The sequence below is a fragment of the Chiloscyllium punctatum genome, chromosome 35 (genome assembly GCF_047496795.1).
Source record: "Chiloscyllium punctatum isolate Juve2018m chromosome 35, sChiPun1.3, whole genome shotgun sequence".
Taxonomy (NCBI): Eukaryota; Metazoa; Chordata; class Chondrichthyes; order Orectolobiformes; family Hemiscylliidae; genus Chiloscyllium; species Chiloscyllium punctatum.
In genome coordinates, this window is record NC_092773.1 from 18,890,171 (window position 1) to 18,914,057 (window position 23,887).

The 23,887-nt window shown below is 43.0% G+C and overlaps 1 long non-coding RNA gene across 1 annotated transcript; it reads left to right on the forward strand.

Annotated features, from left to right (window-relative positions):
- Nucleotides 1–312: 312 nt before the first annotated feature.
- Nucleotides 313–23,756, forward strand: LOC140459728 (uncharacterized). Its single transcript, XR_011953854.1, has 3 exons — nucleotides 313–329; nucleotides 21,635–21,845; nucleotides 23,146–23,756. It is a non-coding gene; the product is annotated as an uncharacterized lncRNA (long non-coding RNA).
- Nucleotides 23,757–23,887: the final 131 nt, after the last annotated feature.

A 23,887-nucleotide genomic window follows, 5' to 3' on the forward strand; every position in this document is an offset into this window, starting at 1 on the left:
GAACAGAAAAGAACAGCTAATGACCTGAAATATTAACCCACTATTGCTTTGCTCACAGATAATACCTGATCTATTTGTGGTTCTAGTGTTTTCTGTCTTTATTTCCAAGTGCTAGTGTTTTCTGTCTTTATTTCAAAGTTTCAGCATACAATTTTAAAACTTTTAACTACATATGGTTACATTTTGTTGCAAAATGTAGGTGTGTTGAATTGAAATTTAGTTAAAATGTCATGATTAGAACCATTGAAATGATCCATGATTCTAATTTGTTTCCATATTGTATCCTTTGCAGATATTGTGAATCACAAGAATGAAGGTCATCTTTAACAGTACGTATTTACTTCCCCCATTCTACTTAAGCATTTTTATCCAAAGAAGAAGTTTATCTCTTGGTATCTATGTCAAGCATATACACAATAGAAAGTTCCCGTTGATTTGCCTCCACTGGCTTAATTTAATCACCATCACAAACATGAATGAGAGTTACTGCACAGTTGCCTGAAACAGCAAAACATACCTTTGATCGAGAGAAAAAAAATATTTGGAATTAATTTTCACAACCTAAGGATTTCCCCAAGTGCTTCACCTGCATTGATGTAAATTTTGAACTGTCGGTACTGTCAAAAATTGTGGCAGCCAATTTGTGCACAGCAACCTCCCAAAAATATCACTGAGTCACAGAACTGTTGTATTGCAGAAAGAGGCCATTTGGCCCATCGTATTGTTACAACATGGGGTAAACCCCTCTGCTAATTTAAACCAGCCATACCGAAATGCTCACCTTGTGCCTTAATCTGTAAAATTTCAAGTGGCAAAGAATAATCCCAAATACCATTATTTAAAGAAAAAAATGTAACAATTTTATTCTTTAAGTCCAAATGAGAACAATAAACAACAAATATTTTTAACTCCTTTCTTTTAAGCCTATTTATATCCCCCACCCACTCTACAATACTGGTCTGATACATGCCGTCTTAAATTTATGGCAAAATCAATTTCAAACCCAATTATTGTCTTCAGATGTCGAACTTTCTCTGCAGATTTCTCTTGGTCGGCTTTGATGTTTTGCTGCACAAATTTCTTATGGACAGGTACCTTTCAGAGAGCTATTCTGCTGGCTGTTATGTTGGTGCTTGGCAGCTCTTTGCTGTTCCCCCTCTAACTGTTCATAATTCCTATGTTATACCCCAAAACATCAGATCATTTCATTGGTTTGATGTCATTCAAAAAAGTAAAATTCAAATTTGATTGGATTTTGGTGGCTGGGGCATAATTTAAACTGCTGAATTTGAATTTGTTTTTGTACCATGGCAATGTTCACCAGCTATTTGTGTCAATCAAATGTTACATTTTTAAATCTTTTAGCACACTGTGCACCAGCCAGAAATTTCAGCTCCCCTAAAAGGTACAGTACACATCTACAACTTCATAACAGTATGTGCACCAGCTAAGCAAATAAAATTGCCAGTCATTTTCTTTTTACCATCATTATCTAATGTCCGTTTGAAAGCCTTGATTGAAATTTCTACTTCCACACTTCCAAGCAATGCATTCTAACCCCTTAAATACCTGCTGTGTGAAAAAAGATCTTGTTTTTCATTTGCTTCTTTTGCAAATTGCTTTAAATTTGTGGCTTTTCTTTCTTGATCCATGTACAAGGAGGAATAGTTTCTCCCTCCTTTGTCCAGACCCTTCATGACTCCAAAAACTTCAATCAGATCTCCTCTTAGCCATCTCCTCTCTAAGAGGAATAGTCCTAACTTCAGCGATTTATCTTTGTAGCTGAAGGTTCTCATCACTGGAACCATTTTTGTAAATCACTTCTGGACTCTCCCTCATGCATTCACATCCTTCCTCAGTGTGTCCTCACACTGGATCAATAATCCAGCTGAGGTTTCAATAATGTCTCATACAAATTCAGCATAACATCCTTGCTTTTGTACTCTATACTCTCATGAATGAAGCTTAGGATACTGCATGCCATATTGATTGTTTTCTGTGCCTGTCCTGCCACTTTTGATGACTGATGTACACTATACATCAAGGTTTCTCTGCTCCTAGTCACCCTTGGCGTAGTACCCTTTATTTAAGAAGAAGAAGAATCCCTACAATTTTACACTCTTCCCATGTTCTTCTCACACGCTTAAAGAGAGAAATTGGTGATTTTGTTCTTTTTGAACTTCTTGTCAGTCTTTAGTCAGCAGTTTGTATTTTTAACTAAATTTTAACTGATTTCCAAAATATTTAAAACACACGTCAGATGATAACCCAAGTAACATAATTGTTGGATCAATATTTGATGATCAATATCAATTGTTGATGTGCTGACATCAACTGGCTGATAAATGAATCAAGGTTGAAGCATGAAAGGTGTTTTGTTTGGAGACAGTCACTTTGGACTCAGCACTCTTTTAGGAGCAGAAGATTATTCTGTATTTCATGCAATATCTTCATAAAGGGCAGAAAGTTCCAAATCACATGAAAGCAAATGAGCTGAAACTATACAGGTAAGGGATTTCTTTTCAAAGATACAACAGACTATTAAGATAGTGGATAGGTCAGTCACATATTCTGGAAGATTATCAACAGGGAAATACAATTAGGCATGGAGTCTGGTCTGCTATTCAGTCATGACCGATCTCTTTCTCAACCCCATTCTCCTACCTTCTTGGATCTCCTGACTAATCAAGAACCCCTCTATCTCTGCCTTAAATACACTCACTCACTTGGCCTCCATAGCTGACTGTGGCACTGAGTTCCACAGATTTGCCACCCCCTGGATCAAGATATTCCACCTCATCTCAAAGGTCGTGCCTTCTCTCTGTGGCGGTGCCCTCAGGTCCTAGTCTCTCCTACCAGTGGAAATATCTCTCTGTGTCCAGTCTATCGAGGTTTTATGGTATTCTGTAAGGTTCAATGAGATTTCCCACACAATTCTTCAAAGCTTCACAGTGTCTAGACACAGAGTCCTCAACCACTTCTCATGTGACAAGCCTTTCATTCCTGGGGTCTTTCTTGTTAACTGGTGAAAATGAGGACTGCAGATGCTGGAGATCAGAGTCAAGATTAGAGTGGTGCTGGAAAAGCACAACAGGTCAGGTAACATCCGAGGAGCAGGAAAATTGATGTTTCGGGAAAAAGCCTAAAACATCGATTTTCCTGCTCCTCAGAAAATGCTGTACTTTTCCAGCACTACACTAATCTTGACTCTTTCTTGTAAACCCTGCCTGCAACACCAGCATACCTTTCCTTAGATATGAGGCCCAAAACTTCTCAGCATATTCCAAATGTGGTCTGACCAGAGCCTTATTCAGCCTCAGCTGTACATCTTTGCTCTTGTATTGTAGCCCTCTTGAGATGAATGCTAACATGGCATTTGCCTTCCGAACTGCCAACTGAACTTGCATGTTAACTTTAAAAGAATCCAGAACAAAGACTCCTAATTCCCTTTGTGCTTCTGATTTCCGAAGCCTTTCCCTATGTAGAAAATGGTTTATGCCTCTATTCTTCCTACCAAAGTCCATAACCTCACACTTTCTCACATTGTATTCCATCTACCACTTCCTTGTCCTACCCTTGTCCAAGCCCTGCAGCCACTCCACTTTCTCAACATTACCTGTTAGATTTCAGTGAATGTAGGAGCAGGAAAAATAATAAATGAGTGAGGAGGTTATGCCTATGGTATTGAATTGGATTGAATTGAATTGAATTGAATTTATTGTCACGTGTACCGAGGCACAGTGAAAAGCTTTGTCTTATGAGCAATCCAGGCCGATCACAGAGTTAAGTAGCATAGATAAGTAAATGATAGGTAAACGACGGCAAAAACAAAAACACAGGTACAGGCGAATGTTAAGAGTTTATGAGTCCATTCAGTATTCTAACAACAGTCCGGTAGAAACTGTTACAAAACCGGCTGGTGTGTATGTTCAGGCTTCTGTACCTTCTCCCTGACGGTAGAGGTTGTGTAGAAATGTTGCCAAGGTGGGATAGATCTTTGAGAATGCTGGTGGCCTTTCCTTGGAAGCAAGCCTGGTAGATGGATTCTATAGATGGGAGATTGGCCTTTGTGATTGTCCGAGCTGAGTTCCCACTCTCTGTAACTGTCTCCGAACCTGACTGGTCCTGTTGCCGTATCACGTAGAGATACATCCAGACAGAATGCTCTCGATGGTGCACCGATGGTCTGAAATTCTGACGATGAACAAAATATCAGAGTAGAATACCAGAAATAAACGTTGTCCTCTCCTTTCAAGCTAAATCCACTATCTCCCTCAGTGGGAGACAGCATGTGCAGTAGCAACGTGTACCTCTCGGAATCAAATCAGTTTAATACCACTGTATTCTTGGTGAGGAAAGAGCCATGAAATTCTTAGTTCCAGATTTGAATGGGGTGGGTAAAGCACATACCCAGAAATCTGTGCAAAAGCGCCTCATTTCAGCGCAACATAATGCGATATGATTTGTTTCATTACGGATTAAATGTATCAATATTTTAGAACCTGTTTCTTCATGCATATTGTTCTATTTTGCACTATTAATCCGGCTATGTAGCACCCATCATTTGGACTTTCCAAAGCCTGTTAAATGGATATATCTGAGACCAAGAGGAAATTGAAACTGCACTCAGTCAATAAGACTTTCATACTGTCACCTAATGTTAGCTTTTTCAAACTACCCGACCTGAGTCTGGTGTGCTCATTAGGAATTAACATTGAAAGTAAGCTCATAGTGTTCACAACCCCAACTGACCTCATGGTCTCTGATTCTTCCCCTTATCTCTTGCCTTCCACCCAAACTCCCTATATACTACCCCATCCCATATGATCCTCTCCTTCAACCTCCAATCCTGATGATTCTCTGGTTGATTTGCAATTAGAATGCTACCACCAGTCCAAAATTGTTCTCAAAGCCTCACACACAGCACAGAAGGAGGCCATAAAGTCCATCGTTTGTCCATGTCAGCTGACAAAGATCCGGCAACATTAATCTCATTTTCTAGCCCTTGGCCCATGTAGCCCTGGAAGCGATGGAAACACAAGTGAAGATTGAAATACGGCTGAACTGTTACAAGAGTTTCTGACTCAATCACTCATCCAGGTAGTGAGTTCTTGATTTCCACAACTCACTGAATGAAAAAAGTTTCTCCTCAGCTCTTCTCTGAGCCTTATTAAACCTATGCCCCCTGGTGATTAATGGGAATTCCTAATCACTCTGTCTATGCCCCTCATAATCTTATACATCTCGAAAAGGTCCCCTTTCAACTTTTGCTGCTCCAAGGCAAAACAACCTGAGCCGACCCAATCTTTCCTCATATCTCAGATTGACCCTCTAGCCAATGCACCACTCAGGTTATCTCATCTGCACCTCTCTACTGCAATCACAGTCGTTCTATTGTGTGGTGACCAGGATAAATGCTTATGTATTTTAGCTTGAGGTTTTCCCACTCTTAAATGATCCCCTCCTGGTAAGTCATGCGGCACTCACAACATTTCCATTCTATAACCCACTGGCAATATGACTTGATGAACTCCTGCCCATCTCATCTGCCGAAATATGTGATGGTCTCCATTTCCTCATTAGGACACCATTTTTAAGATAATAACATTCAGAGATACATTCAGATTCTTTTTCTGGGTGTGCCTTTTGAGACAATTGCTTTAAATATTTATCTTTCTGCTGTAACTCAGTTAATTTATCTGAGCTAATGATGTCTGCTTTGTCATGTATTTGCTCCTGGCTTGTCTCAACCATCTGATCAAACAGGGTCTTTGCTAATTCCACTTCAACTTTCTTCTCTATATTGTTTGATCTCTCCTGTTTCAATTGGTGACTTTGTGACCTCATTAAAACAAAGTCAGGAAAATTCTGAGGATATGTGTCCTACAATAGTTGAGTTGAGTTTCCATTGGCTTTTAAACCACAGTAGCCAGCAATCCTACCTGTGAACCAGCTATATCATTGGCAAGGACAAATTGTATTCCCAGAGCTGAGAGTTTGTCCAGTACTCCTACCATGACTTCCCTACTCTTCACTGGACACTTTAACCTCACTCTACATAATGGAGTGCTCCTTGTCTCACCATTATTTCCCATGACTTGCACCTTTTCTGGCAATAGTCCTTCAGAGATACATATCTCCTCATCTTCCAACACCACTGATTGAGAGGATCCTGTATCTCTTAATATTGTAACCTCTTTTACATTCTGGTGCAGCTTTCTAGCCTCCACTGCCCTTTCCATTACCACTCCAACAAAATTCACTGGCTTATCCTGTTTTCCTACATCTGGCTTCCCAATGCTTTTCCTAATTCATCAATACTGTGGCCTATTTTATTGCAGTGAAAACATCGGAACTTTTTTAACTTCTGGTTCACCTTCAAGGGTTTTCATTTTATCCTTTTGGCCCTCCCTGAGATCTGCCTTTCCCTTAGACTGTGAGGATTTCTCTTTTCCTCAATTTACACCTCTCATGGATTGAAATTTATTTGGGATGCCAAACTTTCATTGATGGACCAACTCATAATCAGCAGCCATTCCAGCTCCTAATCTTGCTGTTCAAACTCTCTGCTTTTCCACATGAGCTCTCACTACTTCAGGAAGTGAATTTTTGAACTCCTCCAAAATAATTGTCTCTCGAAGAGCGTCATAGGTTTGCTCTGTTTTTGACCCACCTTATCCACCTCTCAAAATTACTTTGTTTGATTATTTCAAACTCAATGTAGATTTGACTAGGGTCCCTGCTTAGATTCTTAAAACATTGTCTGTAGGCTTCTGGCATAAGCTCGTATGCATTAAGATGATGTTAAGATGCCCCAGATCCCTCCTCTTATAGTGATGCAAATACCTCACTAGCCCTACCTACATGTTTTGCTTGGCCACCGCATTTGTTTAGCCACCTTTTCAAATGAGATGAAAAAGGTTTTCGCATCCTTCTCCTCAAATTTAGGCAATGCTTGAAGATATTTAAACAGATTCTACTCGGCCCATGGCAGCGATATGTTTGCTCATCCTCCCTCCATTCTTCACTAAGTTTGCCTTCAGTCTTCATCTCCATCCTTTTAAGCTGACTTTCCTGGCTATTCGCAGAGCACTTCAGAGAACAGCTCTGGGACACCCGCACCAACCAATCCCATGAAGGCTGAACACTTCAACTCCCCCTCCCACTCCACCAAGGAGATGCAGGTCCTGGGCCTCCTCCATCGCCACTCCCTAACCATCTGATGTCTGGAGGAAGAGCCCATCATCTTCGGCTTCGGGACCCTCCAACCCCACGACATCAATGTGGATTTCACCAGTTTCCTCATTTCTCCTCCCCCCACCTTATCCTAGATCTAATTTTCCAACTTGGCAGCACCCTCATAACCTGTCATACCTGTCCACTTTCCTTCCCACCTATCTGCTCCACCCTGCCCTCTGACCTATCACCTTCACCCCACCTCCATCTACCTATTGCACTCTCAGCCACTTTCCCCCCAGCCCAATACCCCCATCCCATTTATCTTACCACCCCCTCAGTTCACAGCCTCATTCCTCATTAAGGGCTTTTGCCCAAAATGTCGATTCTCCTGCTCCTCGAATGTTGCCTGACCTGCTGTGCTTTTCCAGCACCACATTCTCGACGTTAATCTCCAGCATCTGCTGTCCTCACTTTTGCCTTTCCTGTCTAAGTGCCAATTGATGAAATTCAAACTCCCTCTTTTTCTTCCTTTCCTCTCTCGCTGTCCTTTCTGTCTTTTTCTTTTTGTTTTGCTAAAGTTATTTGTTCTTCTTCTCTTGCCTCTGCTTTTAATTGCAATTCAAACTGTTTCATTTTTGTTGCCCTTTCCTTGTCTTTTGCCTCTAACTCAAGATGCTTCATTTTCAACTCAATTTTTGCCATCTCGAAAGATTCTGGTGCGTTTCCATCAAATTTAAATGCTGTAATTATCTTTCCTTTCTTCATGGAAGGAGGCAGCTGCAGCTCCATTTGTCTGCTAATTCCAGCAGCATGCCCCTAATCAACTTTTACAAATACCCTGAAGTCACTTCTTCCACCCCCAGAAATCTCTTTGTGACTGAAAGAGCCATTGTAATCCCAAGCACAGTTTAAACCAACTGAAATCAACAAAAGACACGAACACCTACCATTCGCAGCCTTTGAGCCCAGCAATCCTAATCCCAATTTGTAACGATAGAACAAATCCCAGATGAGCCCCCAATCTGTTATGGACTAGGCCAGACCCCCTCAGAGCATTTCAAGAAAGTAGCCTAGATCCTAACTTTGCTAGTTCCTTTCAGCAAGTATAACACAGATATTCCAAGAGGAATGCAAATGGTCAAATCACTTGGTTTTAAACAAAACAGAATTCATTTACAAGATTACCGAATGAAAAACAAAGAGAAGAGAATACAGAATAACTTAACCTATCTGAAAATCCAACAGATTATCCTAATTTAATGATGCTGTACCTACAACAATCCCCATAAACACTGCTTAGCACCAAAGATAAGATAGGGTCTTTCAGGAGAGAGAGAGAGAGATAGCAATATAAAACACCCTCTTCCATGTATCTGTTTCTTTGATCAGCAGCCTCAAAACTGCCTGACTGCTTTCACTGAACAGCCAGACAGATAAAAACCAAACCAAACCAAACCACAGTAAAGCTGAGTTGGAAGAACTGGCCACTCCCTTTTCATTGTACAAGTGTTTTACTTTACCTTGAAAGCCTTTTCCTGAGGCAGTATCTGTTAGCTATAATCAAATTGGCCCTAAAACCCATCTAAACCAGACATTTCAGAATCGCTGCTTTTACGACCTCTCTGAAGAAAAACCCATTACCTTGTTAAAGGAGCAGCATCATGGCAAAACCATTTGGCATTTCTTTTATTTGACCAGCCAGGGCTTTCTCATGCATTCTCTTGAATTTCTTAATTTCCTTGCTAAGTTCTTCCCTGTGCTTTTTATACCATGTAGGAACTCTGTTGTATTGAGCCCACAAGCTTCTCCTTTTATCTTCATCCTTCAGACCTTGACCTTCAGAGTTCTTCGGCCTTGATCCAATCCTTTGTCTTCCCAGGAACTTAGTTGCCTTATACTTTTACTATTTCCTTCTTGAATGCCTCCCACTGCTCTTAATAAGTTTGATCTGAAAGTAGCTGTTCCCCAGCCATCTGAGCAAAATCTTATCTCAGTAAAATTAGCCTCTCCCTGGTTTCGAACCTTTATTCTGGGCCCATCTTTCTTCTTTAAGACAGCTATCATAAATCTAACTGAATTACAGTCATTATGTCCAAGATGTTTCCCTCCTGAACGTTGATGAAATTTGACTCTCTGGTTCTCTCTGACTGTTGGGGACCGAGAGTACCCAATGAATAGTGTTTTTTTCTCCTTTTGTGATTTTTACTTCTCGCCATGTGGCCTCATATGATGATCCTTCCATGAAATCATCCCCCATCATTGATGTAATGAATAGCTCAGTCAATATTGCAACCCCCCCGCACCCCCTTCTATGCCCCTCTGCATTTCACCTGACTCTGGTATAACCTGAAATATTGCTCTGACAATCTTTCCCATCTTTCAGCCAAGTCTTAGTCATAGTTATGGTATAATACTCCGACATCGGTACGACGTTCGACAAAGTTCATCATGGTAGACTGGTTAGCAAGATTAGGTCGCATGAAATACAGAGAGAACTAGCCATTTGGATTCAGAACTGGCTTGAAAGAAGAAGAAAGAGGGTAGTGGTGGAGGGTTGCCTTTCAGACTGGAGGCCAGTGGCCAGTGATATGCCACAAGGATCGGTGCTGGGTTCACTGCTTTTCATCATAGAACAAAGAACAAAGAAAATTTACAGCTCAGGAACAAGACCTTCCACCCTCCAAGCCTGAGCTGATCCAAATCTACTGTTTAAACCTGTCGCCCAATTCCTAAGCATCTGTATCCCTCTGCTCTCCACCTACTCATGCATCTGTCCAGATGCACCTTAAATGAATCTACCATGCCTGCCTTTAGCACCTGTGCTGGCAACGCGTTCCAGGCACCTACCACCCTCTGTGTAAAGTTCATGTCGCGTGTATCCCCCTTAAACCTTTCACCTCTCACCTTGAAAGTGTAACCTCTCGTTATTGAATCCTTCAAACTGGGAAAATATTCATCTCTGTCCACCCTGTCTATACCTTTCATGATTTTGTAGACCTCAGTCAGGTCCCCTTCAATCTCCTTTTTTCTAATGAAAACAATCCTAACCAACTCAACCATTCTTCATAGCTAGCACCTTCCATACCAGGCAACATCCTCGTACACCTTCTCTGCACCCTCTCCAAAGTGTCCACATCTTTTTGGTAATGTGGTGACCAGAACTGTACACAATACTCGAAATACAGCTGAACCAAAGTCATGCACAATGTTAACATGACCTACCAGCGTTTATACTCAATACCCCGTCTGATGAAGACACGCATACCATATGCCTTCTTGACCACTCGATCCACCTGTGTGGCAACCTTCAGGGTACAATGAACCTGAACTCCCAGATTTCTCTGCTCATCAACTTTTCCCAAGGCTCTTCCGTTTACTGTATAATTTGCTCTATAATTAGACTTCTCAAAATGCATCACCTCACATTTGCCTGGATTGAACTCCATCTGTCACTTCTCTGCCCAACTCTCCAATCTATCTATATCCTCCTGTATTCTCTGACAGTCTCTTATGCTTTCTGCTACTCCACCAATCTTCGTGTCATCTACAAACTTGCTGATCATAACAACAGTGCCCTCTTCTAGATCATTTATGTGTATCACAAACAACACTGGCACCAGCACTGATCCCTGTGGAACACCACTGGTCACCTTTCTCCATTTCGAGAAACTACCTTCAACTCTTACTGTCTGTCTCCTGTTGCTCAATCAATTCTTTATCCAACTAGCTAGAACACTCTGCACACCATGTGACTTCACTTTCTCTGTTAACTTACCATGGGGAACCTTCTCAAGCACCTTACTAAAGTCCATGTATATGACATCTACAGCCCTTCCTTCATCTATCAACTTGGTCACCTCTTCAAAGAACTCTATTAAGTTGGTAAGACACAATCTCCCCTGCACAAAACCATGTTGCTTATCACTGATAAGCCCATTGTTTTCTAAATATAAATAGATCCTATCCCTCAGTACCTTCTCCAGCAACTTTCCCACCACTGATGGTCAGGCTCACTGCTCTGTGGTTAACCAGAATATCCCTGCTACCTTCTTGTAAAAGGGGACAACATGAGCAACCCTCCGGCACCTCACCTGTATTTAAGGATGCAACAAAAATATCTGTCAGGGCCCCAACTATTTCCTCTCTTGCCTCCCTCAGCAACCTGGGTTAGATCCCATCCAGTCCTGGAGATTTGTCCACTTTAATAACCTCTAGCCTACCCAACACATCTTCCCTACTTAAGTCAATGCAATCCAGACTAATCAAACTTCTATCTCTAATCTCAACATTCACCATGTCCCTCTCCTCAGTGAATATTGATGCAAAATAACCATTCTCTCATGTTCGACACACAGCCTTTCTTCATTATCCTTTAGTGGACCAATCCGTTCTCTGGTTACCCGCTTGCTTCTTATATAAGAATAAAAGTACAAATGACTTAAATGTGAACATAGGAGATATAGTTAATAAGTTTGCAGATGACACCAAAATTGGAGGTGCAGTGGACAGCAAAGAAGGTTACCTCAAAGTACAACAGGACCTTTATCAGATGGGCCAATGGGCCGAGGAGTGGCAGATGGAGTTTAATTTAGATAAATGTGAGGTCATAGAGTCATAGAGATGTACAGCATGGAAACAGACCCTTTGGTCAAACTCATCCATGCTGACTAGATATCCCAACCTAATCTAGATCCATTTGCCAGCACATGGCCCATATCTCTCCAAACTCTTCCTATTCATGTACCCATCCAGATGCCTTTTAAATGTTGCAATTGTACCAGCCTCCACCAGTTCCTCTGGAAGCTCATTCCATACACGTACCACCCTCTGCGTGAAACAGTTGCCCCTTAGGTCTCTTTTATATCTTTTCCCCTTAAACCAAACCTATGCCCTCTAATTCTGGACTCCCCCACACCAGGGAAAAGACTTTGTCTATTTATCTTATCCATGCCCCCTCATGATTTTTTAAAGCTCTATGAGATCACCATTCAGACTCCAACACTCCAGGGAAAACAGCCCCAGCCTGTTCAACTTCTCCCTACAGCTCAAATCCTCCAACCCTGTCAATGTCCTTGTAAATCTTTTCTGAGCCCTTTCAAGTTTCACAACATCCTTCTGATAGGAAGGAGACCATGTTAACTACCCCTAATCAGTCCTTGCTTTTCCAAATACATGTAAATCATGTGCCTCAGGATTCCCTCCAACAACTTGCCCACCACCAACATCAGGCTCACCGGTCTATAATTCCCTGGCTTGTCCTTACCACCTTTCTTAAATAGCGGTACCATGTTAGCCAGCCTCGAGTCTTCCGGCACCTCACCTGTTACTATCGATGATGGAAATATCTCAGCAAGGGGCCCAGCAATCACTTCCCTAGCTTCCCACAGAGTTCTAGTGTACTGGAGATTTATCCACCTTTATGCATTTCAAGACATCCAGCACTTTCTCCTGTGTAATATAGATATTTTTCAAGATGTCACCATCTATTTCCCTACATTCTATGTCTTCAATATACTTTCCCACAGTAAACATTGATGCCAAATATTCATTTAATATCTCCCCCATCTCCTGCTGCTCCACACAAAGGCTGCCTTGCTGATCTTTGAGAGGCCCTATTTTCTCTCTAGTTACCCTTTTGTCCTTAATGTATTTATAAAAACCCTTTGGATTTTCCTTAACCATATTTGCCAAAGCTAACTCATGTCCCCTTTTTGCCCTCCTGATTTCCCTTTTAAGTATATTCATCCTGCCTTTATACTCGTCTAAGGATTCACTCGATTTATCCTGTCTATACGTGACAAATGCTTACTTCTTTTTCTTAACCAGTCTATGTTTGGAAAGTTAAAAATCCCCTTCCATAACCACCCTATTATTCTTTCAGATAACTGAAATCTCCTTACAAATTTGCTTCTCAATTTCCTGCTATTAGGGGGTCTGTCACACAATCACAATCAGGTGATCGTCCCTTTCTTATTTCTTAATTCCACCCAAATAACTTCCCTGGATAATTCCCAGGAATATCCTCCCTCAGTACAGCTGATGAAGGACCACCTGATGAAGGAGCGGCGCTCTGAAAGCTAGTGCTTCCAATTAAACCTGTTGGACTATAACCTGGTGTTGTGTGACTTTTAACTTTGCACACCCCATTCTAACACCAGCATCTCCAAATTACAGCTGTAATGCTATCCTTTATCAAAAAATACCACTCCGCCTCCTCTCTTGCCTCCCCTTCTATCCTTCCTATACCATTTGTATCTGGGAATATTAAGCTGCCAGTCCTGTCCATCCCTGAGCCACATTTCTGTGATTGCTATGATAGCCCAGTCCCATGTTCCGAGCCATACCCTGAGTTCATCTGCCTTCCCTATTAGGTCTCTTGCATTGAAATAAATGCAGTTTAATTAATCAGTCCTACCTTGTTCTCTGCTTTGTTCCTGCCTGCCCCGACTGTTTGACTCGCTTCTTTTCTCAACTGTTCCTGTCTCAGATTGATCTCTTTTCTCACTATCTCCCCACCTTACTCGTTTAAATCCTCCCGAGTAGCTCTCACAAATCTTCCTGCCAGTATATTAGCCCCCTTCCAACTCAGGTGCAATCCGTCCTTCTTGTACAGATCACTTCTACCCCGAAAGAGATTCCGATGATCCAAAAATGTGAATCCTTCTCCCATACACCAGCTCCTCAGCCACACATTAATCTGCTCTATCCTCCTATTCCTGCCCTCACTAACTCATAGCGCCGGGATTAATCCAGAAATTTCTACTCTCGAGGACCTTTTTAAATGCATGCATAAATTTTTATATTCTCCCTTCAGAACCTCATCCTTTTCTCTTCCTATGTCATTGGTTCCAATGTGTACAATGAGGTGTTGCATTTTGGTAAGTCAAATCAGGCAGCACTTTTCACTTAATGGTTAAGTCCTGGGGAGTGTTGTTGAACAAAGAGACATTGGAACGAAGGTTCATAGTTCCTTGCAAGTGAAATCGCAGGTAGGTAGGATAATGAAGAAGGCATTTGATATGCTTTCCTTTACTGGTCAGAACACTGAGTAAAGGAGTTGGGAGGTCATGTTGTGGCTATGCAGGCCACTGGTTTGTCCACTTTTGGAATGTTATGTGCATTTCTGGTCTCCCTCCTATAGGGTTCAGAAAAGATTAACAGTGATCTTGCCAAGTTTGAAGGGTTTGAGCTATAGGGAGAGGCTAAATAGACTGGGGCTGTTTTCCCTGGAGCTTTGGAGTCTGAGGGGTGACCTTATAGAGGTTTATAAAATTATGGGGGGCATGGATAGGATAAATAGACAAGGTCTTTTCCCTGCATGGGGGGAGTCCAAAACTAGAGGGCATAGGTTTAAGGTGAGAGGGGAAAGATGTAAAAGAGACCTGAGGGGAAACTTTTTAATGCAGAGGGTGGTGTGTGTGTGGAATGAACTGTCAGAGGAAGTGGTGGAGGCTGGTACAATTACAACATTCAAAAGGCACCTGGATGGGGAAGGTGCTGGCAAATGGGACTAGATTAGGTTAGGATATCTGGTCGCATGGACGAGTTGGACAGAAGGGTTTGGGTCTGTGCTGTACATCTCTGTGACTCTATGGCATGCATATCTGTGCCCTCATTTTTATGTTTTATTCCTAAGGCTCCTTGCATTAAAATATATTCCTTTTAGCCTTGCTAAACTCATTTCTTTCTTATCTTGTATGTGTCCTCTTTCATACAAACTCACTCACACATGTTTGAACATCTTAATTCCAATTTCAGGTTTTCTCCCTTCTAAACTACTGGTAAAGATGACATCCCCTTGCCAGTTTCGATTAAATCTGCCCCAACAGCATTGGAAAAAGTTTGGTAGAAGATTTGTAGCTCGGGTGCTCGTTGTTGTGGTTCTGTTCGCCGAGCTGGGAATTTGTCTTGCAAATGTTTCGTCCCCTGTCTAGGTGACATCCTCAGTGCTTGGGAGCCTCCTGTGAAGCGCTTCTGTGCTGTTTTCTCCGGTATTTATAGTGGCCTGTCTCTGCTGCTTCCGGTTGTCAGTTCGAGCTGTCTGCTGTAGTGGCCGGTATATTGGGTCCAGGTCGATGAGTCTGTGGATGAGTGCCATGCCTCTAGGAATTCCCTGGCTGTTCTCTGTTTGGCTTGCCCTATAATGGTAGTGTTGTCCCTTGTTGTCTGTGTGTGTGGCTACTAAGGATAGCTGGTCGTGTCGTTTCGTGGCTAGTCGGTGTTCGTGTATACGGGTCGTTAACTGTCTTCCTGTTTGTCCGATGTAGTGTTTTCTGCAGTCCTTGCATGGGATTTTGTACACTACGTTAGTTTTGTTCATGTTGGGTATCGGGTCCTTTGTTCTGGTGAGTTGTTGTCTGAGCGTGGCTGTTGGTTTGTTGCTGTTATGAGCAAAACTAATGTAGTGTACAAAATCCCATGCAAGGACTGCAGAAAACACTACATCGGACAAACAGGAAGACAGTTAACGACCCGTATACACGAACACCGACTAGCCACGAAACGACACGACCAGCTATCCTTAGTAGCCACACACACAGACGACAAGCAACATGAATTCGACTGGGACAACACTACCATTATAGGGCAAGCCAAACAGAGAACAGCCAGGGAATTCCTAGAGGCATGGCACTCATCCACAGACTCTATCAACAAACACATCGACCTGGACCCAATATACCGGCCACTACAGTGGACAGCTCAAACTGACAACCGGAAGCGGCAGAGACAGGCCACTATAAATACCAGAGAAAACAGCACAGAAGCGCTTCACAGGAGGCTCCCAAGCACTGAGGATGTCACCTGGACAGGGGACGAAACATTTGCAAGACAAATTCCCAGCTCGGCGAACAGAACCACAACAGCATTGGAAAAATTCCCAGTGAGGATGTCGGTTCCATTCCTATTCAGGTGTAGCCTGTCCAACATGTGGAGAACTGTCTCCCCCTGAAACATTCCCAAAGCCTTAGAAATCTAAAGCCCTCCCTCCTGCACCATCTCTTCAGCCATGCATTCATCTGCTCTGTTCTTCCAGTCCTATATTTACAGCTGCATAGCACGATTGGGTAATCTGGACACTGCTACTTTGGAAGTCTGCTTTCCAATTTACAACACAACTTCATCAGTCTGCTTCCAAGCTTCATTTCACTTTCTTCTGATGTTGTTGATCCCAACATAGATCACAACCTCTGGCTATTCCAACAAATCCTCCTCTTCACCGGTTGACTGACTGTATTACATGAAATGAATTTGAAGTATGCCAAAGTGTAAAATTGGGTTAGCTCAGGCCTCAGTATTTAGAAAGAGGGTATAGATCCTTTTCCTCTTGTGTGCCCAAATATGGGCTTGTTTCCATTTCCACCCGACTACATTTTAGTCAATTGGAAGAGGGTGGTTGTGTGACAGGACACTGAGTGCTCTTGATGCTCAGACCCCAAAGAATCCTTAACTACGCTGGTACCTAATGCTATAGGTGCCACCTTGGACATTTTTTGGAACATCATTAGTCAAGTTCAGGGTGAATAGATTGGTTAGACATTCCAGTTCTCTGAAATATCATTTAGTCTTCTGCCCCTTCGCTTGCCATTCCCCTGCTGCTTGGCATTCTGTTAAGATGTCCCGTGATAAGTTAAGATGTCTAGTGATCGTGATAGGAGCAGACAGTTGGTTGGCTAAAGTTCTGCATTGTCATTCACACAAAGGGATTCCCCATCATTTTGAAACAACGCCAGAGAGATGGCAGTATATTAATTCATGAGCAAAACCAAGTCGAGGATTAGAATCTCAGCTGCAGTATCCTTGATGTGGTTCCTGCCTACTTCCTGAATGGAAAACGAATGATTTGAAGTGATTTGGTTTCTTTTTTTAGGTACCTCCAGCAATGTCTGTGCTACATCTAAATAAATACAATTCTCTTTCAAAAGCAACTTTTAAGAATTTCAAACTGATCAGGTATTTGGCCCAACCTAAGATTGTGTTGGGTTCAATGTACTCAGGGAATATGAGCAAATTTTTATGGAGGAGTTAATATCAAGAAATTATGCAAGGTCATCTTTCGTAATAAATTTGGTGCAGTGCATAAGGACCACATGGTTAGATTAGATGATTAGATTAGATTCCCTACAGTGTGGAAATAGGCCCTTCGGCCCAACAAGTCCACACCGACCCTCCAAAGAGTAACCCACCCAGACCCATTTCCATCTGACTAATGCACATAACATTATGGGCAATTTAGAATGGCCAATTCACCTAACATGCACATCTTTGAACTGTAGGAGGAAACCAGAGCACCCGGAGGAAATTCGCAGACACGGGGAGAATGTGCAAACTCCACACAGTCACCTCTTGCTGCAACATTCATAGGACTAAATAAAAAGACCACGTTTCAGATTCTCAGTCGCAAAGTATTTTTGTGAAAAATTTAGAAGTGTAGGCTAACAGATTTTAAAAGACTAGGAACTCTTCCTTCTGTCATTACAATAAAAAAAATCCTCTTTCATCAAGTTAATTGTAAAGAAATGTGAACAGAATTGATTGCTCACTTCCTGCAAGTTCAGGTGTCGAGCTGTTGTCAACATGAGGCCAATTGGCACCCCCTGTTGGCTCAGCTGTCCTGTGTAACTGAATTTTGGCAATATCAGAAAGCCAAATGGTCTCATTCTCAAACAAGGCAACAACATAAATATGTAACAAAATATGAAACCCTGCCTTAGACTATAGGTAGTTTAAAATTATGTGCGTATATAGTCAGGATATTACACTGACATAAGAGATTTATCAAAGGAACAAAATGCATTCACCTTTTGATCATAAAATGGGAGTGTACTTTAGTTAAGATTATTCACAATCAAGCACGTATGTGAACATGTATGTTTATAACATGTAGCAGTTACAGATGATGCTCATCATTACACAACAAGCATAGAGTTTCAGCTTAACTTTCAATATTGCTTTTTCCAAAGTGAAGGTCAAAATTTTCTACTTTAACACCATTTATAATAGAAGCCAATATAGATGCGAAGTTATCCTTTTCAAACAGAAGGTTATAATTTCATCCCTATCTGTTCCTGTTGATGTATATATGGTTAAGACCAAAACACCATAAGATATAAAAGTAGAACTGGGCCACATGCCTCATTGAGTCTGCTCGATGGCTGATATCTTTATCAACTGCATCCTCCTGCTTTCTCAGAACCCTTGATCCTCTGACTAATCAAGGACCTAACTCATTAATCTCGCACCTTAACCATGTGCCAGCAGTGTTCGCAGAAACCAAACTGCATGTGCAGCAAACAAATAACCACATGTGACATTCTCAGGAGGGATTAGATTCCCTACAGTATGGAAGCAGGCCATTCGGCCCAACAAGTCCACACTGACCCTCCAATGAATATCCCACCCAGACCCATTCCCCTACATTTACCCCTGACTAATGAACCTAACATTACGGGCAATTTAGCATTGCAAATTAACCTGACCTGCACATCGTTGGACTCTGGGAGGAAACTGGAGCACCCAGAGGAAACCCACGCAGACACGGGGAGAATGTGCAAACTCCACACAGACAGTCACCCGAGGTGGGAATTGAACCTAGGTCCCTGGCGCTGTGAGGCAACAGTGCTAACCACTGAGCCACCCTGGGAGGAGGGCTCTAGATTTTATAAAATTCATTTGTGGGACATGGACATCAGTGGCTGGCCAGCATTTATTGCCCATCACTAGTTACCGTTGAGAAGGCAGTCGTGAGCTGCCTTCTTGAACTGTGGCAGGCCACCTGCAGTGGGTTGATTCACAATGCCATGAGGAAGGGAATTCCAAGATTTGACCCAGCGACAGTAAAGGAATGGTGATATATTTCCAAGTCAGGGTGGTGAGTGGCTTGGAGGGGATATTGAGGTGGTGTTCCTACATATCTGCTACCCTGGCCCTTCTAGATGAGAGTATCTGCAAAAAGAAGGCATTGGGGAAGTTGGGGGTGGGTGCAGTGGCAGCCGTTCCCAGCAGAATAAGACTCGATAAAGTTAGTTTTTGGCACTGGGGATTGGGGAAGAGAGGATGGCAGTTGTAGAGGGAGTAACAATATCTGCATGGGTGAATAAGGAAAAGCAGGTCAGCCAGGAGAAGGGTGTTCATCTATGGTCAGGAGTACCATGGGTGTGCTTGAGAACACTTGACATGTGTATGTCTTGTTCTTCTTGCTTTAAGACGATACAGCAGGCTCTCTGCACAGACCTCCATCAATGGAACATTGTCCGTGTGGCCATGAAATGATGCCTGATGCTGTTGCAAAGCCATCTGGGCCTACAGAGAGAGGCAAGCAATCCAATGTAAGGTGAAATCAGTGGCATTTTGACACAAGTCCAAAATCAGTGACAGTGCATTTTTACATATGCCACTGAAAGTGGCCTCAGTAGGTTTTCTGTTTCATCTCCCTCCCATGATATCTTAGTGTCATCCCTGGTTCCATCGCAAATGTGGAGGGAGCAGGCTCAGCAGTGGAGTCTGTTGGCCCTGGAGGTTTCGGTGGGCGGCCCTAGAGTGTTTATGTCTGGATGGTGTCAGAGGCAGGTTGACCATCCCCAGCATGAACTTCGAGCTGTCAGAGGTGGATAGGCTGAATGGAGGTGAAGGGCTTGTCCACCTCTGGCATGTCCAAAGAGGAGTCTTCTGAGGGGACTGCATGTCATTTCCCCCTTCAGCTTAGTTCTTCATGGACCACCCCATGCGTGTGTGTCAAGGTTCCCATCCCATGTCTTTGATTGTGAAGATAGTAGAGAGCAGCAAACCCTGAAGATGCTGAACTAGGCTCTCCATGGCTTGTACCAACCTGTCTTTGGAGGCAAATAGACAGTTGCATAATTCATAGCACCGCTGCAGCTTCACTGTACCCACATAACTGTCTGCTGCTCCTGTTCCTGTGCATGCTGATGAAGTCCCTGACTGCCACCGTCACATAGCTGTGGCTGAGCAAGTGCCAGGTCTCCGACAGTCCTCTGAGTGCCAGTGATCTGGGGCATTGTTTCCTCAGCCAGCTGTGGAACTGTTGCAGTCAAGAGCTTAAAAGATTGTGCTCAAACACTCTCTAGGCGTAACGTTCCAAACGAGGTGTCAGTATCTGGGCTGATGGGGAAGACTGCCGGAGGCAGTATTGCTGATGGTACTCTTGTTCTCCGAGATTGTGTAGACGGCATCTAGGGCAGCAGCTGTGGCTAAGATACTGGTTGGACCCACAACATGAAAGACAAGACATTGTAACCAGTGGTTTTGAAGTAATGTGCAACGAACGACAATGGCACTGGGTTTCAGGTGAGAGTCGCAGTGGAACGAAGTTTGTTACTCACTCACTTAACAGGATGTGAATGCAGAAGTGGCGGTCCTGGTTTTCTCCTACCGGGACCAGGACTATTTCTCATAGGAAGTGATCAGCTGAATTTCAGGCATCCATCCACCCAAGCAGGCTTGCTTTGCACTGTTATGGCCGCCTTCATCTTTAATGAGTGAGGTGAAAGTGGGTGGCATGGATGGTGCTGCTTGAATAGTGGTGAGGTGTGCTGAGGAGGCAGTGCGGAGGCCATGCATTGTCAGTAATGTGGGTGGTAGCTTGACAAAGTGAGAGGGAATCATAGTGCCATCTTCCCCTTCCTGAAATGTTTACAATCTGTCCCCTTCATGAGCAAGACAGCTTTGATATGACAACGTTCCTCCAGGTACACATTGTTTGGTTTTAAAAATTGCACAGGGTTAGGGGGTGCTGGTCTTTTGGTGGCTATCCTCTGATCGGCAAGTTGTTCTGGGAACGGTGTCTGGTAAGGTGGGCCCAGAACTGGTCATGGTGTTTGCAGTCGGGGGGAGGCACTTAGTTAATGTCAAGTAAATTTAATAAGATACAATGAGAAAACATACAAGGCCCTTGTGGTGGAAATCTCTCCAAAAACCTTGATGCAGTTCAGACTTAGCCAAAAAAGTAAGATTTAGCCTTATTTTTCCTCACCACCAGTCCCAATAAGGTTGAACAAGACTGGGCACAATCTTGGCTGTTATATTTATGATGAAGGGCTTTTGCCTGAAACATCGATTCTCCTGCTCCTCAGATGCTGCCTGACCTACAGTGCTTTTCCAGCACCATACTAATCTTGACTCTAATCTCCAACATCTGCAGGACCCACTTCTGCCCTGTTATATTTATATTTATGTTTCCACTAAATTTGAGTTCTCTGTCACCTTTCTACAAGTTTTTATTTTCACCTCTGTGATATTCCCTGTCTCAACTCATATGCTGCTGAACCCCTCATTCATATCTTGTAAATTAATTATTTTAACCTGGCTTGCCTCCCACATTTTATCCTTGAGGTTGTTCAAAAGCCTGCTGCTGATATCTGAACTTGCAGAATTTCTCAAGTCTGTCTTTCCTGCTTTGATTTTAAAACGTGCATTCTTTCCCGCAAACCTTTTTCAGGAAAACAACAGCCCTATACTTCAGTTCTCTACCAAGTCTAAACTCTTCAACATTGATGGCTGGGTCTTCAGGAACCTCCCTCCCTCTCTTCCTTTATATCCTCTGTGGGAATATGGGTTCACACGACACATGGACCTTGATGTGGAATCATTACACGATGAGTTGAAACAATTTTCCGCTGACTGCTTCGTGACACAAGTCTCAGGCAAAGGTGAGGAATTGAATGAATGTGTGAAGTTTGACAAACATTCATGTGTTAAGCAATCTTCTTAAGACTTAGCTCTTTATTGATCACTGTTTCATACTGTGGACAGCTATAGCCAATACACTAGAAGTAAGTGGCATAGGGTTCTGAAGGAGTACAGCAGAAAATTATTACTATGATCTGAGGGGTGAGGGACTACAGCCAGAGGGAGAGACTGGAAAAGGTATAACTGTTCTCCTTAGAACAGGGCAGGTTAAGAAGTGATAAAAATGACGAATTCTCCATGTTGAAAAACACTTTGAGCAAGCACTGAGGATGACAATGGTGCTCAATGCACTCTGCGTGAGAGATTTCTCTGTCCACCACCAAGAGTGGCTCAGTAGCACCACAAATGATTGAGCTGGTCAGGTCCAAAAGGACATAGCTGCTAGACTGGGTGTGTAGTAAGTGGTAAGGGAACCAACAAGAAGGCAGCACAGTGGCTCAGTGGTTAGCACTGCTGCCTGACATCACTATGGAGTTCAATGTAGCCAAGTGTGAAGTCATTCACTTTGGTAGGAGTAACAAGAAGATGGATTACTGGGCTAATGGTAGACTACTTGTGGATGAGCAGAGGGATCTTGGTGTCCATGTCCACAGATCTTTGAAAGTTGCCACCCAGGTAAATAGTGCTGTGAAGAAGGCATATGGTTTACTGGGCTTTATTGGTAGAGGAATTGAGTTCCGGAGTCCTGAGGTCATGTTGCAGTTGTATAAGACTCTGGTGCGGCTTCATCTGGAGTATTGTGTGCAGTTTTGGTCGCCATACTACAGGAAGGATGTGGAGGCATTGGAACGAGTACAGAGGAGGTTTACCAGGATGTTGCCTGGCATGGTAGGAAGATCGTATGAGGAAAGGCTGAGGCACTTGGGACTTTTCTCATTGGAGAAAAGAAGGTTTAGGGGAGATTTGATAGAGGTGTACAAGATGATTAGGGGTTTAGATAGGGTTGACAGTGAGAACCTTTTTCCGCGTATGGAGTCAGCTGTTACTAGGGGACACAGCTTTAAATTAAGGGGTGGTAGGTATAGGACAGATGTTAGGGGTAGATTTTTTACTCAGTGGGTTGTGAGTTCATGGAATGCCCTGCCAGTAGCAGTGGTGGACTCTCCCTCTTTATGGTCATTTAAGCGGGCATTGGACAAGCATATGGAGGTTATTGGGCTAGTGTAGGTGAGGTAGGCTTCGGTCGGCGCAACATCGAGGGCTGAAGGGCCTGTACTGCGCTGTATTTTTCTATGTTCTATGTTCTATGTTCATTCACAGAAATCTGCAGCCAGAAATGCTGAGTGGATGATCCATCTCTGCCTTCTCCAGTGGTCACAGCATCATGGACGCCAGTCTTCAGCCAAATCGATTCACTATATGTGATATGAACCCTCACAACATTCCAGCAATATTACTGAAGACTTATGCTCCAGAACTTGCCACTCCCTTAGCCAAGCTCTTTCAGTAGTTACAACACTGGCATCTGCCAGCAATGTAGAAAGTTGCCCAGGTATGTTCTGTGCACAAAAAGCAAGACCTGACCAATGACAGCCCCATGGCTCATCACTGAAGTGATGGAAGGTGGTATCAGCAGTGTTATCAGGCAGCACTATCAATAACATGTACACTGATTTCCAGTTGGGGTTCCGCCAGGACCACTCAGTTCTTAACCTCATTCAATCTTTGCTTCAAACATGGGCAAAACAGCTGAATTCCAGAAGTGCAGGAAGAGTAACAGCACTGCAAGGCTGTATTTGACTGAGTGTGGCTTCAAGGAGTCCTACCAAAACTGGAATTCATCAGTATTGAGGTAAACACTTCATTGATTGGAGTCATACCTGGCACAGAGGAAGATGGATGTGGTCGTTGGAGGTCAGTCACGTCGGCTCCAGGACATCTTTGCAGGAGTTTCTCAGGGTAGTGTCCTCAGCCCAACTGTCTTCAGCTGCTTCATCAATGGCCTTTTTTCCATCATAAGGTCAGAATTGTAGATGTTCAGCACCGTCCAGACTCCTCAATT